Source organism: Pelodiscus sinensis, chromosome 5, assembly GCF_049634645.1.
Source record: "Pelodiscus sinensis isolate JC-2024 chromosome 5, ASM4963464v1, whole genome shotgun sequence".
Classification (NCBI taxonomy): domain Eukaryota; kingdom Metazoa; phylum Chordata; order Testudines; family Trionychidae; genus Pelodiscus; species Pelodiscus sinensis.
In genome coordinates this window covers 84,722,530-84,731,386 of record NC_134715.1, presented here as the reverse complement: position 1 = coordinate 84,731,386, position 8,857 = coordinate 84,722,530, and the positions used below count along the sequence as shown (strand labels likewise).

Genomic DNA, 8,857 nt, shown 5'->3' with positions numbered 1-8,857 from the left:
CTAGGGGAGCCTTGCTCGGGGGAGGGGTGGGTGCATTGGCGGTTAGTGTGCAGTCCCAAACTGGACAAAGTGATGCAACTTTTGCTTAACAACTTTGCTCTCCCCCCTTTTTTTTCCCCTCGACAGAATTTTTCCCGTTGTGTTGGTTTTTTGGGTTTTTTTGGGGGGGGGGGAGGGGAGCGGGTGTTCGGTATTTTTTGTTAAACCATCTGGCAACCCTAATCTCAACTAGCAATCCATTGACACTGATCACGTGATTACCAAAAGTCGGGCTCGGCTTCTCTTGCAAATGTTCACGTGTCTCCAATATCTAAATGCTGATCCCGTGATCTGAAACGGTCGGGTTCGGCTTATTTTGCAAATATTCGTATGGCTCTGGTGTCTCTGCCAACTCTCCGTAGTGTTTACTAGTACCATGTCTTTAGTAGTCCTTGGAGGGTATGTGAAGTTCCATTCTTTTATAAATTATTATACATTTATAAAAACATTTATCTGTTATTTTAAATTTCTAGCCTTACAACATGGAAAGGTTTTTGTTGGGTGGTAAGCGAAAAGCTGATGACAAATCTACCGATAGGCCTAAATCAAGAAAGTATGATGACAGTTACATATCTTTTGGTTTCATGAGTGTTTTTGTTACAGGAAAAGAACACCCTGAGGCTATGTCTACACTGGTGGGTTCTTGTGTAACAATGGCCGTTCTTGTACAAGAATCCACAGAGCGTCCAGACTGCCCACCCACTCTTGCGCAAGAAGATTTACAGTACCACGTGGTATGTTCTTTTCTAACAGGTGTAAGCTCTCTTGTGCAAGAGCTCTTGCACAAGAAGGTAGTGTGGAAGCATGGCAGGGGTTTCTTGAGCAAGAAAGCCCTATGGCTAAAATGGCCATCAGAGCTTTCTTGAGGAAGAGAGTGTCCACACTGCCATGGATGTTCTTGCGCAAAAGCACATCTCGCACATGACAGTGTGCACAAGACTTCTCGCACAAGAACTGTTGCATAAGATGCTCAACATTTGCATTTCTTCGTGCGGAAGAGGTTCGTAGTGTAGACGTACCCTAAAATTTGGCATATGTGAGAGGTCTGACTCCTAGCACTTGAGAAAGACCTGTTAGAGTTTTCATTATTGAAAGCCACATCTATTAGGAATTTACTTTTCCCTGTTGGGTTTGTTCACTGCTACTATGCATAAAAGTGCAAAGGCCCTGAACTTTGTTCCACTAAACATTAATAAGTCTAAAACCATTTTTTAAACAAAACATAAGAGTTAACCCTATTGAGCCTTATACCACCCCTGCCTTTTTCCTCACTGCACTCTTTTGAAGATAGTGTGGGACACTTTCTCTCCTTCTTAACAGATTCAGTCTTTTACCTTTTTTATTTTCAATAAGAGAGACAGTGAATAAGAGAAATAAAAATATCTACACCTGTGTACATTTCCTTCTTAAAGCAGAGGTCACAGTCACCAATATATTATTTGAGAGTGTGCCTTAAAGGCTGTTGCATTTACATTATAATTATCCTGGCACCAAATTCAGATTTGTACAGCTAAGCACAAAAACTAGTCCACAATGTGAAAATACCAAAACATCTGCATCCATTCTAATATTTTAATACACACAGAGTATTATTCCTCCCTTTCAATTTTTAGGCCTTCAGTTGAATAGTATTGTATTTGTATTATTCATTTGAGTTTGTGCTTTTTCTCCTGTATCTTGCTCCCCTGGAATGTTAAGATTTCCCTGGATGGTTTCCAGCACCAGACCGTTTCCAGAAGCTCCTTCACTACTGCTTCTTTGCTGATGAACTCTAATAATTTGCCAGGATCTATAAACATTATTGATATTCTCCCAGGTTATATGAAAGGTGACTAGGTATGCTATAACATATTTTACTTCGTGATCATTAAGGATCTGGCTGGCACTACAAATATTTCTCTCTTCCATTGCACTGGAGCAGAAAGGTCCTGGAAAAACACAACTTGGCATGTATTATGTTCTCTTTTTGATGGCTGTTAGTGATAATTTCATTTGGTTGTTCCCATAGTCATAGGCACAAACGTATATATCTTTTAAATAGCATAGCTTTTGCCTAGCTAAATGCTTTCCTAGATCTTTGTCTATTTTTTCTTAACACAAAGCTGAGTTGAATGTAATGTGGTTTTCATGCTGTGAAACATAAAATTCATTTCACACTCTACTGTATTTTTTTCAGATGCCTGATCAAATTTGCTTGGAGGAAAGCTTGATTCAACATCTAGATTCAAGATGAAAAAAAGCTAGTAATAAATCCCCTGAATTCTCCTCTCTAATCTCTGGTATATATATGAGCATTTGGGTGGATTATTAGACACACTACTCAGGCGTCAATGAAATCTTAACTAAGATGGGTATTATAAAGTAACTCAACAGCTCTGCGAATTTCTGGCACTAAGGGTACATCTAAACTACATGGCTCCGTCGACGGCTTCATTTAAATCACGGCTTCATTTCAATTTACATGGCTGCCGCGCTGAGCCGACAAACAGCTGATCAGCTGTTTGTCGGCTCAGCGCGCTAGTCTGGATGCTCCCCTGTCGACATGAAAGCCCTTTATCGACCTCCCCGGTAAACCTCATCCTACAAGGCATAACGGGGAGGTTGATAAAGGGCTTTCAGGTCGGCGCGGGAGCATCCAGACTAGCGTGCTGAGCCGACAAACAGCTGATCAGCTGTTTGTCGGCTCAGCGCAGCAGCCATGTAAATTTAAATGAATCCGCGATTATTTAAATCGCGGCTTCATTTCCCTTTGCCGATCAGCCTAATCTACATGGCTCCATCGATGGAGCCATGTAGTTTAGACACAGCCTAAGATACTGAGGCTTTCACTTCTATGTAACTGGTTCAAATTCAATTTAAACTGAACATGACTGAAAGTTGTCGTCATTTAACATAACTTTAGTGTCTTATGCGAAGAGTAAATGAGTTATTGGTTTCAGACTAGTTGCTAGTCGACAAGTGTCCTCATATTCTACAGCAATCTTTGGGTCTAACCCATCAAAGTCACTGGCAAAACTCCTTGAATTCAATGGTGCAGAATCCAGCCTTAATATGTCTGTACACTACTGTACAAAAAAAAATTAGCTGGTCTTAATCTTGGCCACAAACACGCTTCAAAATGTTGACAAAGGTGAGGTGAATTGATGGGGAGAAGGGAGCTCCTCCCTTTGCTGCTGCTAAGGGACCTGATTGTGCCAGGTGCAGGAATTGAAATATCTCTCCCAAGAAAAAAGGATAGCAACATACATAACAAAAACGAATGCCGATAATCTATTTTTAGAATATTGCAGAACTCCACAAAAATTGCAAAGGAACAAGGATGTCTTGGGATCCACTTATTTCTTGTGCCCAGGAGTTCTCTTTTGTCCCTGATAGCAAAAGTAGGTTTGGTTTAGATATGTTTGTTCTTGCTATTGTGTGAGGCGGTAATGTTTGTTTTGTTTTGTTTTAGGATTTTTCTGTGCTCCTTAAAGAAGGAGATGAAAGTTTAGGATCCAGAATATTTGACTGAACGCTGATTATGGCCCCAGACTGAAGGCAATAAATAGAGATAGGTTGTCAACTCAGACTTGACAGCTCTGGGTCACAATTAGCATGAAAAAAAGAGACTCTTTCTACAGACAAAAATTAGAATTCTTTAGTCATTTTAACTCCAGCTTCTGCCTAAAAAATAAAACCATAAATAATGGGAATTGTTTTGTCTATGTTATTGTTCCTTATGATTCAATTTTTAGTCACTTTATTAATGATTTTAGCATCAATAACTTACTTTTGCTGAGTCAAAACTGAAAGCAGTTTGAAATCAGTTTTCAGTGGCATTTAGAAAGCATGATTTCACTAGGTCATTGTCCAGCCTGAACATCTAAAAACAAATTATTCTGAGATAGCTAATTTCAATTTCCACCTATAGGCATACCTTTTTCTCAGTGTAATTTTTGGTAATTATGTTTTTTCTTAAAATTTATTTCATTTCTAATTTGACTGAAAATTCTGTTTTAGAACAAATTTGCCTGTTGATATACATCTGAGTGTTAGAGGTTTACAAAGGTCTGCTCAAAAAACATTTACATGTACCTGAATGCTTGGGGGGGGGGCATCTCACAAAGGGATATTAACAAAAGAATAATAAACAAAGAATCCATTTGTCTTAGTGATGCAGTTACCTTTCAGTGCACAATGAAAGTGTCAAAAAAGCAAAAAAGTAGCCCCTGCCTCCCAACCTTTAAAATTGCCTACAGGTGGATAAGCAACAAGCCAGATCCCTGCTAGCTGGCTGCTACTGAGGTATTTGTTTGCCACCAGTTCAGAAGCCATGAACTGTGGGATGAAGAGAAAAAAACAATTACATTTTACGTCTAGTTATTTCAGAGCCAGCACAGAGTTTTTTATTGTGAGCTTGATGTACCATGTGTATTGTTGCATTGTTCATCCACAGTAACCTAGCGGTAGATTGCATCAGTTCTCAGAGAAAGCGTAGTGGAATCTCTCTCTTCATCTTCTGACAGTTTTTCAAAAACAATATTAAAGGTGCAACTGCAAACTATCCAGATGTCAAAGAAGGATAGGAAGACTGGGAAGAGCCCAATATGATTCCCTCATGAACTCTTTAGTGACCTGAAAGGCAAAAAGGAATCTTACAAAAAAGAAGGGACATGAACAAATTGATACAGATGGGCCGGCCTGCCACAGGGATAGGGCATTTGCTCAGAGGGCATAGTGATTTAACAGAGCTTGGGAGCCCCAGCCGCTGTATCTTGGCCTGCTCTGGGAAAAGAATGCTTTGATTCAAAGCCACTTTTGACATGCTCCATGCAGGTTCTGGGGTGGGGTTTACTGGGCCCAGCAACCTGCATGGGGTATATCCAAAGCATCTTTGAATCAAAAGATGTTGCTGCTGCTGCTTTCCCTGGAGTGGAAGATTGGTTTGGGGGAAGAGAGGCACAGCCCTAGGCAATTCTTGTGGGGGAGGAGCCTTGGCCTCGTCTGAGGGGGGGCCTGCAGATGGGTACAAAAATAACACAAGCATGAAGAAACAAAATCAGAAAAGTTAAGGCATAAAATATCCCACCTAGCAAGAGACATTAAAGGCGATAAAATGAGGTACTTTAAAATACATTATTAGGAAGGGAAACACAAAGGTAAGTGTAAATCCTCTGCACAGAGAGGAAGGTGAGCTAACAGATATCAGGAAGGTTGAAGTGTTTAATACCCGGGGCTCAACAAACTACAGAATCTACTCACCCGTGGCGAGTAGATTTCAGCCACATGCCCTGTTTACTGCCCTGCGCAACGCGGCTCTTGCGTGTGTGCAGTGTGGGGCTGGCGAGCAGCTTTCACCACCATTTGTCAAGCTCTGTTAATGCCTATTGCCTTTTAATCTTCACTAAGAAGACTAGTGGTGGCCAGATATTCAACACAATTGCTATTTATCTTCCTTATAAATTTTATCAAGTTAATTTCATTTATATTGAGTCCAGTTAGTTTTAGGATGATAGTTAAATAATTTAGTGTAGTCTAAAAATTGTGGCATGATACACACTTCCACCACTCTCTATTCTTTCACAGTGGATGCCATCTAGCATATAATCTAGAGATGCAGAAAGCAGAAGAGCCATTCTATTTTCAAGAGAGAAAGTGGACAAGATATTGGCTATGAACTTGCAGTTAGGAACGGTTGAACCTAAATAGTAGGTATTTGTGTACTGATGTTAATTATTAAGTTCAGCATCTAGATACCCTTTCTTCTCCTCCTGAAGCTACAGCCATGAAGTAAAAGGTTCTCCTGAGTAAGTCATGGAATAAGATAAGTCTTCTTTGCCTTCCATGTATGTGCTTCCAAGATCAGAGGGGTACATATATTAGGGAACTTTTGGTGTCCTCCCTGATAGCTCCAGGGGAGGAGGCATTCATTGAAGGAGCAGCATAATGTTTCCTCACCTTGGGATTTGAGGTGTGCATGTTGGTAACACAGGTGGAGATGAATCAGTAAGTGCCCCCATTAGAAGCAGGAGCAATGTGCTGGACAGGTCAGTTCTTTCTTTTTGATCTGCAAATGAATTCAGTCCAGAAAAGGCAGCAGGTTCTCTGAGGTGTCTGAAATGGATAGATCAGATCTTTTAAAACACGGTGTGAGAGATGACTCCAGGGGACACAAACCATAGGAAATAAACAAAAAAATCCTTTGAGTATAGGAAAAGTGACCATGTAAAGGATTTAACAGATTTGCAACCCCTGTTGTATTTCAGTACATAATCAAATGAAAATGTAGAAACGCAGTAAGATTTTCCTGTGATGATGGAAGAAGTGAGTGTTCACCACGTCATAGGCCCAAGAATGGTATTTTTTTTAAAAAATAGTCAAAACAATTGGCACAAAACCTAAAGTCTTGACTGAATTATTATTCACTCAGAGCTTCCACTGAAGTGTATTAATAGGCTAAATCCTGATGAGCATCAAGCATCTGCACTTCCCAAATAAATTACTGGGTCAAATCATGAAGTATTTACAGCTTTATAAAGGCAGTAGGATTTCATGTAATGAAGCACTATGTAAAAACTAGGTGTCACAAGCTGTGGCCCTAGTACAAAAGCCCTTTTCAGCCCTCCTAATATGACCAAGTATTCACAGCACACAAGACGTTTTGTAAGTTTAGAAAAACATTGAGCAGAGCTCTGTGCCAGTCCAGCAAATAGTGCACTGTGGTGGGTGTGCTGGACTATTCTAACTTCCTTTTAGGGCTCTAACAGCCTGGTTTGTAGTTTTCATTTGCAATCAGGGCCTTTTACACTTCTCTTGAAGTATGTCTACACAGCAGGGCTAAACTTGAAATAAGCTACGCAACTAGAGCTATGCTAATTGTGTAGCTTTAAGTTAAAATAGCTTATTTCAAATTTGGGCACCTCTACACAGAAATAGAGCGCTCCTCCTCTGACTTCCTTCCCTCCTCGTAAAATGAGGGTTACAGGAGTAAGAAGCCCTCCGGCTGGATATTATTTCAACATTATGTCGAAATAATTGCTTGGCTGCGTCTAGACTGGCAAGTTTTTCCACAAAAACATACGCTTTTGCGGAAAAACTTGCCAGCTGCTTACACTGGCCACTTGAAGTTACGCAAGAACACTGACGATCTAATGTCAGTGTTCTTCCGCAAATACTATGCTGCTCCCGTTCAGGCAAAAGCCCTCTTCCACAAATGCTTTTGCGCAAGAGGGCCAGTGTAGACAACTGAGAACCATTTTGCGCAAAAAAGCCCCGATGGTGAAAATGGTGATCGGGGTTTTCTTGCGCAAAATCGCGTCTAGATTGGCACGGACGCTTTTCCGCAAAAAGTGCTTTTGCGCAAAAGCGCCTGTGCCAATCTAGACGCTCTTTTCCACAAATGCTTTTAACGGAAAAACTTTTCTGTTAAAAGCATTTGCGGAAAATCATGCCAGTCTAGATGTAACCCCTTGTGTGTAAATGCACACTTTGTTATTTCAAAATAATGTCAGTTATTCCGAAATAATGGTGCTGTGTAGATGTACTCTTGCAGTGCTGAGTGGCTTCAAAGCCAGCATAAAGTGAGTATAAATGTAAGTTAATGGCCTTTTTTTCTGGTAGCATGAAGTAGCCACAATCAATGCAAACAAGAATCAAGCCCAAAGTCATGCTAGCTTATTTTAGTGACAGCTCTCATTTACAAAAGTGTAAATCCAGGCTAAATACATTGAATTAAAAGCTGATATCAGAATCTAGCCTTAGATTATGCACGATTCTTCCACTGTTACCTGAGGTTTTCAAATCCCAAAGCAGTGATAACTTAATTGTTTCACTCCAGGCAATGTCAGGAATAAATCAATGGGAACACAGCACTTCCAGCTGATGACAGATTACACTTAATTGTATCACTCTTACCTAAAACTACAATTTATTAGATTTAAGCACATACAGACATAAGCAATAGACTTAGACCATTCCAAATAATTACTAAGAATCTTTGATGGTATTGAATAACTACCAGTAGGTCACTGGGAAGGAGGAGGTCAGGAAAGTCTTTCAGGGTAGCTCCAGACTACTGCTCCAAAGTATACTCTATTTTTATCTGATTTTATTTTTATGACTAACTTTTATAAAAGTGTAGCTCATAGAGACCCCTATTAGGTCATCACTCCTCTTAACTTCAGTAAACTACTTATCAAGAAAACATTCCTAACAATCTCACTTAAAAGTAGAGTTGCCAACTTTCCAAACTGAACAGACTGGACACCATTCATGGCAATGGCGTTGGGTCTCTCTGGTTGGCAAAGCTGGCAACCCTAAAAAAAGGTGCCTAAATGCAAGGAGTCCACCTACTTATTTTCCTTCAGTCTCTATTTATTGATTCTCTTACCTCTCTTCCCATTCTGATTAGCAGAAATGGTACGCCTGTGGCTAGCATTTGACCTTACCTGCAGAATCCCTGCTTGTTCAGCATAACCATTACTAGGTGGTGTTCTACTTTATGAATTCATGGTGGCAGAATGCACACAACATAGTTGCAGTTTGCTTGATCAAATGCTGGGACAATACTACCAGTTCCTACCATTGTTCCTGTGAAAGAAAAAAACTGGAATTACACTGATAAAATTTAAGGATTGCTAACCTCAAGAAGTGAGGCTCTCTGGTCCCAAGAACTCTTGGCAAAGGTATCAGGTCTTGTACTATTGCATGTGATACTATGCATCACATTGTACTAATGCAAGCTTCTACAGAGCAATTCCATTATTTTGAAATAATAGATGGCTTATTTTGATATCTGTAAATCTCATTCCATGAGGAATAATGCTTATTCCGAAATAGC

At 40.1% G+C, this 8,857-nt stretch overlaps 1 long non-coding RNA gene across 1 annotated transcript; it reads right to left on the bottom strand.

The window, feature by feature from the left end:
- Positions 1-4,370: 4,370 nt before the first annotated feature.
- Positions 4,371-8,601, bottom strand: LOC142829461 (uncharacterized). Its single transcript, XR_012903879.1, has 3 exons — positions 8,466-8,601; positions 5,977-6,132; positions 4,371-4,653 (listed from the first exon to the last, which is right to left on the bottom strand). It is a non-coding gene; the product is annotated as an uncharacterized LOC142829461 (long non-coding RNA).
- Positions 8,602-8,857: the final 256 nt, after the last annotated feature.